Source organism: Megascapheus bottae, chromosome 16 (genome assembly GCF_031878675.1).
Source record: "Megascapheus bottae isolate mThoBot1 chromosome 16, mThoBot2.hap1, whole genome shotgun sequence".
Classification (NCBI taxonomy): domain Eukaryota; kingdom Metazoa; phylum Chordata; class Mammalia; order Rodentia; family Geomyidae; genus Megascapheus; species Megascapheus bottae.
In genome coordinates this window covers 26,584,621-26,594,037 of record NC_143524.1, presented here as the reverse complement: position 1 = coordinate 26,594,037, position 9,417 = coordinate 26,584,621, and the positions used below count along the sequence as shown (strand labels likewise).

Sequence of the window (9,417 nt, the reverse complement as noted above, 5' to 3'; positions counted from 1 at the left end):
TTCTGTCTCAAACTATGGACTCAACATCTTCCGCTCTCACCTGTCCTCACTAGATTCACTGTCATCCACTGACATCTGATTCTTTCTGAAAGTCTTTCCACTTCAGATATTAAGTTTGAAAAATTTAGCATACCTCTGGCTTTCCAACCATAAGATTGGACAAATAGGTTGGTCATCATTTCATTTGCACTTCTGTCCTGAATGCCTTCTGTCTAGAAGCTACGAAAGGGTTGATGCTTAGATCACTTGCTGACAGCTGAGATGCAGCTGACAGGAGATGTACTTGAGTGCAAATAATTCTGGCTGCATGGCCTTATTTGAGAGTTCCTCCTTTTAAAATGACCTCATGTTGGAACCTTCTGGATAATTAACAAACTTCTTTCTCTCAGTCTTGTCTTTTTTTCCTGTCCATTTCAGGTGCTGTTTCTTAGCTGAGTTTAATCACTCAAAGAATAGCTTGAGTAAATGAACTAAGAAAGGCAATGGATTCAGAACACTCATGCCTGGCAGGTCTACCATTTAGTAAAAACAACTGAATTAATAGTTGGAGAAATATGTAAACATTTACTCTATGGTTCCTTGCCAGGTTTCAGTGGTGCATTAATTTTTATGGACATACTAGTAAACTTGCACTATATTGAAGTTAAAAAGGGGGGTGGGGGATGGGATGGAATGGAAACACTGACATACTCTGTTACTCTACTCAACTATAAACACTCGACTGACTCAAAGGCCTGGAATGAGTTGGGTAAACTGTGAAAAAATGTTTTCTAATAAAAGATTCCAATACAGTTGGTTCTGTTTCTTCAAATCAGTTACTAAAGTTAACTGTCATTCCCAAATCACATCTTTTCTCACACCTAATTCAACTATGATTAATTCGCAGATACTAGGAATCATATAAAGTCAGTAAAGAAGGGGAAATTACAAGCCCCTGCTCAAAAATGCCATTTTAATGGCTTTTTCTTTTGGGGGGGCTTCAACTCTGGGCCTGGGTGTTGCCCCTGACTGAGCTCTTCAGCTCAAGACCGGTGCTCTAACTCTCGAGCAACACTTCCAGTTTTCTGGTGGTCAATTGGGGATAAGAGTCACAGATTTCAGTGCCCATACTGTCTTTGAATGGCAGATTCTCACATCTCAGCCTCCTAAATTAGTTAGGATTACAGATATGAGCCACCAGGCCCGGCAAAGGTGACTTCTTCTTACATCCTGAAAAGTACCAAAACACTAGAGAACTCAGGAATAAATGCTCGTGACTCAAGAAAGCAATTGCTACAGCTATGGAGGACACAAGGAAGAGGATTTATGAACTTGAGTAAACTAGTACCTGTCCTGAGGGACAGTGAAGTTCCATCTCTGAGAAATGACATTAATGGGAAACCAAGGGGTCTTGTAGGGTTCTGAAATGCTTCACTCATTTTAGTTCAAGGAAAGAGAATGCAGATTCTTCACTAAACAAAATGCAGCTATAGAAAATGCCTAGGATTTCAGAGACATATAAGTATAAAAATCAACACACAAAAATCAATACCCATTGTGAATTTTGATTTTCTGGTTTAACATGCTACTACTTTTAAAGGCCTTATATAGATGTTCCAATACCCTTTCTCTATAACAACAATGAGCAGTCACAGATTCCAAGACATGGAATCAGCAAACAAATGGATCAAGAAAATGAATTCTATTCATACATCAGAAAGAATGATACTGTACTATTCATAAGGATATGGAAAGACTTGGAAAAATTATATTAAACCAAGTATGCCAGATCCAAAGAAACATAGATTACATGGTTTCCCTCATTTGTGGTAACTCACATGGAACTATAAATTTACAAGTAAACACACTGGAGGTTAAAAGACAATGTGTGTGTGTGTGTGTGTGTGTGTGTGTGTGTGTGTGTGTGTGTGTACATGATAAATTATACAGGTCTCTAAGTGTTCACACAGAATGAGACCAGAGGAGGATCTTCTTAGGAAAGAATCACAGAGCTGCAACACCTATGTGTATCTGATCATCTACAATTATATTCATAGAAATGAACTCCAGGAACTGGAAGCAAGAGCTTTTATTTCTTTCTTGCTCCTTTTGTAGTCTTTTGTTTTGTTTATTCATTTATCTATCTTAGGGAAAGTAAAGGGAGGCACAGAAATGACGGGACAAAGAATGAACAAATTCAGCCGTAATATTCGGCACTATGCTGAAAATGAACTATACAACAGTGAATGGAGCTGGGAGGGAAAATCTGGGAGAGGAGGGAAGGGGTGACATTGTTCAAAAAGAAAAAGTCTATATCTGATGACTTATGCAACTGTAACCCCTCTGTAAATCAAGTTTACAATAACAATAAAAGTATAGCAATGATGCTGGAAAGAAAGAAAGAAAGAAGAAAGAAAGAAAGAAAGAAAGAAAGAAAGAAAGAAAGAAAGAAAGAAGAGAGAGGAAGGAAGGAAGGAAGGAAGGAAGGAAGGAAGGAAGGAAAGAAGGGAAATCAGTAAAATTATTCTATATATAATAATCCCCTAAACAATAAAAGTCCTACATATAAACTAAGTAAATAATGGACCTGTACAATGAAAACTATAAAACTTGGAAGAATAAAATTGAGGAAGACACCAGAAATTGTGAAAAAAAACTTCCCATGTTCATGCATTAACAAAACTAAAATTGTAAGACCTGCCATACTGCCAAAAGCAAGGAATAGTTCAATGAATATTTAATATGGATACTTCTCAAAGTCCCAATGTCACTTTTCACAGAAATAGAAAAATAACGTAAAAATGTATATGGAATCATAAAAGACCCTAAAGAGCAAAAGTAATTCAAAGTAAATAAAAATAATTCTGGGCGCATCCCAATACAGGACTTTAAATTATACTACAGAGTCATCATACAAAAATAATAATAATACCAGACACAAAACTGATCTAAATACCAATGAAAAAGAGTAGAAGACTCTGGCATAAAACACCATACAGCTACAGCCATCTAATTTTCAACCAAAGAGCTAAAATAATGCTCTGAGGGAAGACAATATCTTCAAAAAGTAGTGTGAAATGGTAAAACAAAACAAAACAAAACAAAAAACCCTGATGACTGTGAATCTCCTCTCCATTGTTTAATAGCTCCTAGCTCCTATATGATGAGCCTTAAGTAATTTGACTTCCATGTGTGTCCTTCTTAATGTGGGAAAAATGGATAATTGTTATCCCTACTGAACTGACAAGTGGAAGGCTTAAAAAAGAAACACAAGAATTCATAAATGTCAAATGCCACAAAGCAATATATGGTATTAGATAAGCATTGTATCTTTCTAAAATAGAAGCTGCTTGTTCTCTAAAACTATGAACTATTCAGATACTACTCTTCAGTAAGAAACAATACATATATGCTTATTGTGATAGGAGAGGAAAAGAGTAGCATTTTAATGGAAGTTTGGAGGCTATTCTAAATCCTGTCCTTCTCCCCAGATTAAAACATGTCAGGACGCTGCTTTCCTTTATGAGATGTGTGTAGTAATAAAGAACCTTTTGGGAGGAAGAGAACAAAATGTATGTCGAAATAAGGAAAAAATAATCCTCTGGCTCTCAGAATATAAAACGAATTCATATTGTTAGGTCAAAGACCTGCTAGTTTCAGAAGTACTTCTGCAGCTATAGTAAAATGGTCAGTACAATATGGACACCAACCAAGAATTTCACAGAAAGACTGTCTCAAGTCTACCAGAGAGCCTCAGGTGTTGAGAGCTGTAAAATCTGACAGCAATTAAAGTTAAAGCTCACTCAATCACACTGAAGGAATGACTCCTTGAACTTCACAATGGAGAGCAATTTCATAATATTCACAAGCTCTCCTGGCTGGACTTGGGCTGTACCTCAGAGAACGTGTATGGGTCACACTTTTATTATGCTAAGTGAGCCAGAAATATTTGGAGGAGAAACCAAGTTTGGCATGTATTACACCAGATTCATTTCCAATCCAGATCTAGTTACAAGATACTATTTCAGGTACTGTTCGTTTTATGATAGTTTTCACATGTTACTGCTTATAAACATCTGAATTTTGCAGTTTGGGGAATACTAGTCTCTACTACAAAATCTCATGTCTCTCAATTGTTGACCCATGATACCTGAGATATTAAGAAATGAAACAACTATATCCCCAATGTTTCATACAATCTGTATGATTATTGATCTGAATCTGGCCATGTATTCTGCTTTTTCCTATAACATGAAGGTACCTACCATGTTATATGCCTAGAATTTCTTAAAGGATCCAAAAGAATAACATAATTGATAGACTTTTGGAACCTTAATGGCTAACATAAGAAATTGGAGGGGTGAGGTGGCGGGGAGGGAAATGGGGACCAAGACATGAGAAAGGGTATCAATGTATGTGAATTAATACACCTTTAATCGGGTGAATATAATGTAACCCTTCTATTAATTACAATAAAAATATATGAAAAAAGAAAAAAATTGGCTTAGTGGTATTATTATTTTTCCATTGATGTAAATTTCATTCAATACAAGCATGTATTATATAAAAGAAAACTTTTAAACTGATATGTTCATTTTAGATATGTAATATATAAACCATAGAACTATAAAGACTTAATTTGTCATCTAAGGGCCTAAGATATCAGATAGTGTTAAATCACAACATATTTGCTGTGTGACAAATTGGCAATAAAGAAAATTTGATTTTAGAAGTTTGAATAGCTTTCTGTTTCCACATCAAAATCTCAATTTTTTCCTTGCCCATCCCCAAATTCCCGCATCTATTTCTCTTAGACAATTTCTCTCACTATTACCATTTTATATGTCCCCCCCCAAGGAATGGTAAAGTCTTAGTGTAAGCCTAACATTTTAATTTATTATTGTGTCCAATTATGCCTAGAATTAGGACTTATTTCTTTAGTGCTAAGGTATAATAAACCCTCAAGTTGTCCCCTATATTGAGTGATTCCTCACTTTTGTCATGAGTATGTCTAAGACCTCTCTCGAGGTTTTGACCATCAAGTTTTGGGCTTTTTGTTTCTTTCTTCCCTGTGAATAATTAATATGAAACCAGCCCAGGTCTTCATCAGTCTATGAATGGATAAAATATTATGTTATGTATACACAGATGTCTATGACATGTATCATCATTACTACATTGCTTCTGTAATATTAATGTTTATCATTAAGTATCAACAAAGTATAAGGAAGATTACATGACTTGTTAATAATTACAAAGAGTATGTATTGTCATCTCAAAATCCCTCAAAATTCATTTTCCTACTGAAAAAGGTAACATTCACCCATTAATTTTCATGAAGTGTTTGCACTACCTTAAATTTTTTAAGGAAAAATCACATGCTATATTTTCACATGCTGTGTGTGAAATCAATGTTATGTATGAAAATAATGCAGACAATGTGGAGTATGTATATATATATACATGTGCATACATGTGTATATTTGTGTGTGTGTGTATGTGTGTGTGGACAATGATATTTCTATATGGTCTGTTTAAAAAATAATGAATTGGCCTGGGACAAGTATAAAGCATGTGTCGTTTGATTTCCCTTTCTCAAAAGGCATTTAATATTTTGGGCAGCAGGCTGGAGGAAAGATTGTGCAAATAAATTATAGAGTATAAAACATATGAATATGTTTAAATACATATACCAAACCATATGTATATGATTATACTTCATTTCATTTTTATTTTCAGGACAGCAAGTTCTATCACTTGACAAATACCATGGAGATTCCAGTATGAAGGAGGAAATTCACATTGGCTAAAGCATTACATTGTGTACTCGTGTGTGCTTAACACGTGGAGCTCTCAAGTGCTAACTACCAAGCACTCATTTTATAGAGATGCTGAAGTTCTCTTAATTCCTGTGATTGTTTCCTAAGTCATTCAGCAATTAGTGGCAGGGTGTTTGTCTCACAAAGTTAGGCCATTTAATATTTTAGTTAAACTGGAATAAGGATGAAAAAAAGCAAGGGCCAGAACAATCTAATTACTCCACTAAGCCATTATCCATTCCAGAGGTGAGGTCAGTCCTGCAGTCCACTTACTAGTTTCAGGTAATGGGAGAGCAGTGATTCTGAGCTTTATTTCTGGATGATGGCCACAGGAAGACTTGGTGGAATTACTTGTTTTAAGACTGTATGCCAATTTAAACAAACATTGATGCTTCAGGAGATTATCTAATGAACCCATGAGCAGAGTTTGAAAATTCACAATACTATATAAAAGTGTGTTAGAGAGGGCATAATCAAAATGTAAAAGTTAAATTTTGTGTTTTGCTATAGAATGAATGTTACTTCCAAGACCGGGGGGTTGGGGGGGGGAGAATCCATACAGTGTTAATAGGATTAACCAGAAAAGATAACAAATTATGTTCTTATTATCAGTTTTGTGATGTTGACCTATTGTGTCATGAATATTTTTTAAAAACTCGATAAATACCCAATTAAGCATATATAAAATATATCAGGTGGGGGAGGGAAATAGGGACCATGACATGAGAAAGGATATCAATATTTGTGAAGTAATGTACCTTCTATCTGGTGAATATAATGTAACCCTTCTATTAATTACAATAAAAAATAAATGAAAAAACTCAGAAAATAATTTTTACATGAATGAAAATGAAAAATATCTCTATTGCCTAAAAGCTACACATGGAAAGAAAAATTTCAGGCATTTTGTCCAGAGAAATTCAAATAATTATCAGGGCGAGTGGAAATCTAGATATTTACTTGGGAGCTAATAATTTACCATAGTAAGTGGTTTATTGCACATTTTTTTCTGAGTTAATTTTATTACTTTTTTAGAGACATGCCTCTATCTGAATGAGAAGAACTTGCTGAAACAACAAATTAGAAAGTACATGTATACAGCTAAAGGAGATCGATGCAGTGGTGACCTCAAGTGGGAAAATGATATTCTATGGTTCCTCAGAAGAGCTATAATGAACTAAGCCCTACAGAGAAGCATATGAAGATCTGCTCATAAAGTGAGTGATGCTGGTGTTAGAACAAGGGGAATAAAAATGAGAATGCAAAGCTGAGACATCCAAAAGCGTTCTCTTAAATATTTCAGAAACTTAAATGACCATGTATGGCTTCGTACTTCATCATTTTTAAGTGATTCATAAAAGGGGTTGCCACTCAGCAAGTCAACTTGTAAGCCCAATCTTTCTTGATTATCACCACCCCTTTCATCATTCCCCACCAGCCCTCTGAACTCAACCTCTCCCCTTAATTTTCCTCTCATTGGATATGCATTGAATATTATGACTGCATTTTACCTGTCCCTTTGTGTCTTCAAAAGTCTAAATTAAGGTGTATGCATTCTTAATTCTTCTATACTTTTTTTCCTTTTTGTGGATTTAAACATAAATGCATGGTTTATTAAATAGACTGTAAACAAATATTTATCATATCTGTTATATGTAACACAAAGGAACAGCTTTTAACAGAAATTCATCAACCTCCCCCAACATCTTTTTATTATAAATACAGGTATCAAAACAATCCTGAACATATTTTTATACTACACTAGTAGTCAGCATCCACACCATTTCCAAAATTAACACAATTTGTGACAATATTCACCGTACTTGATTCTTTAACCAATTTCAACTGCAGCTTTTTCACTAAGTAAGATGGATAAAGCATGCCACTTCAGTTTTTCCTTCTGGAGGTTTTATGTGTCATTTTCCACTGCTGTCTGACTCTTCTTGCTTTCACCTTGAAAACCTGAGTTCTAATTTGAGTACTCCAGGTGCATGTTTAAATGACAGTACCCTAACAAGAGAAATAAAAATTCCGCTTCACTTTTCTTCCTGTTACCTGAAAACATAAGGGGTGTACATATATTAAATATATTCTTACAAGTGTCTATGTCATGTTTATCAGCTGGTATTCTTTTCCTTAACGTGTAATTATTTTGCATTGTGATATGTAATCAAGACATTAATATGAGTAGAAGGTTATTAAGACAAATTTAAGATTCTCTAAAATTAATTGTCGTATGTTTGTCCTTCAGGTGGTTGTGGAAGCTTCATATTTTCCTTGGACATCAATGGACATCTTAGCACTTGAAGTACAATTTTGATGCTATATGAGTTTTGCCATTTTGCTAACACTGGATGCTCCGGGCATCCACCATTCCACTGGAATTGTTTATTCCATTCATATTAACTTTTGTTACAAATCTAACTGATGGAGGAGCCTCTGGATATTTAGGTCCACATTCTACTTTTAGACTATATATTCTGTTTTCATAATTTGTCTGTGGAGACCAACATCTTCTCCTGCAGCTGAACATAGCCTTCTTCTATACTTTTTTATCTCAGATTTTCATATGCCTGTGAATCACCTGTGGGTCCTATAAAATTACAGATTTGGGTTCCGTATATATGGAGACAAAATTATTCCTTACCAACTAGCTCCTGGGTAATTGCAATACTGCAGGTCTTCAGATGTAATTTGACAAATCTACTCCATTTGCCTGGAATAAGTAAGAAGGGTTGTCCTTTCTCCCAGACCTAGTATTTTATTCTACACCTTTTGCTCCTGCCCTCAAAGGAGTCTGTGACATTTCCTAATGTAAAAGTCCAAAGTGTGAGAGAATCATGGCTTTTCTTTTCCTGACTATCCACATTGGTAGGGTGAAACACATGGAAAAACTATCTTCCTCCATTTTTCTTTCTAAATACTTCCCTTATTTATGAGCCTAATAATTATCTAGTGGTTATATTTGTCCACTCATCCAGACCAAGACTTTAGGAAACCATGCCATCTGGAACAGTTCCAATGGAGTTACTGATCATTCAACACCTTTTCTGCTGCGAGGAGCTTTTGATTTCCAGCCTCTGGATCATTTGCCATTTGTTTTTTGTTCCCATCACTCATGGCCAAAAGCAAAACTGTCCTATTTACTTTTTCTCCACTTGTGTAGATTTCATATTTTTGCTTCACTTTAGTGATAGTGGAGAGCTTTTTCTAACCCTTAGCAAGTCTGAGTTGCCTATTGTATATGTTGGCCCATGTCCAATTCAGTTAAGACAGCATTAAAATCATTTTTATGTTACTATACACTTAATAACAAGAGCATTGTAAAGGTAAGCTACAGCTGATATGATTTTATGTAACTCCAGATATAAAAAGCCCCCTTCACCACCCTAGGCCTTCTTTGGCATATAGGTGAATGACCTTAGAGTCAAGGCCAGGAATCAGATTTAATTGGAAACATAGAGGCTACAGTTGCTGCCTCCTCCGTCTACCACTTTTTGGAGAAAGCATGATTTGGAATGCATGTGTACACTTACTAAGAAAGATGTGGAAATAAACTTTAATTACTGGAAAAGCTATTAAGACGAGAGTCTATTTTATTCTTCCAGAGCCATGAGTT

General features: G+C 35.2%; 1 pseudogene; it reads right to left on the bottom strand.

The window, feature by feature from the left end:
• Nucleotides 1-8,023: 8,023 nt before the first annotated feature.
• LOC150053049 (ubiquitin-conjugating enzyme E2 variant 2 pseudogene) lies at nt 8,024-8,331 on the bottom strand (annotated as a pseudogene).
• Nucleotides 8,332-9,417: the final 1,086 nt, after the last annotated feature.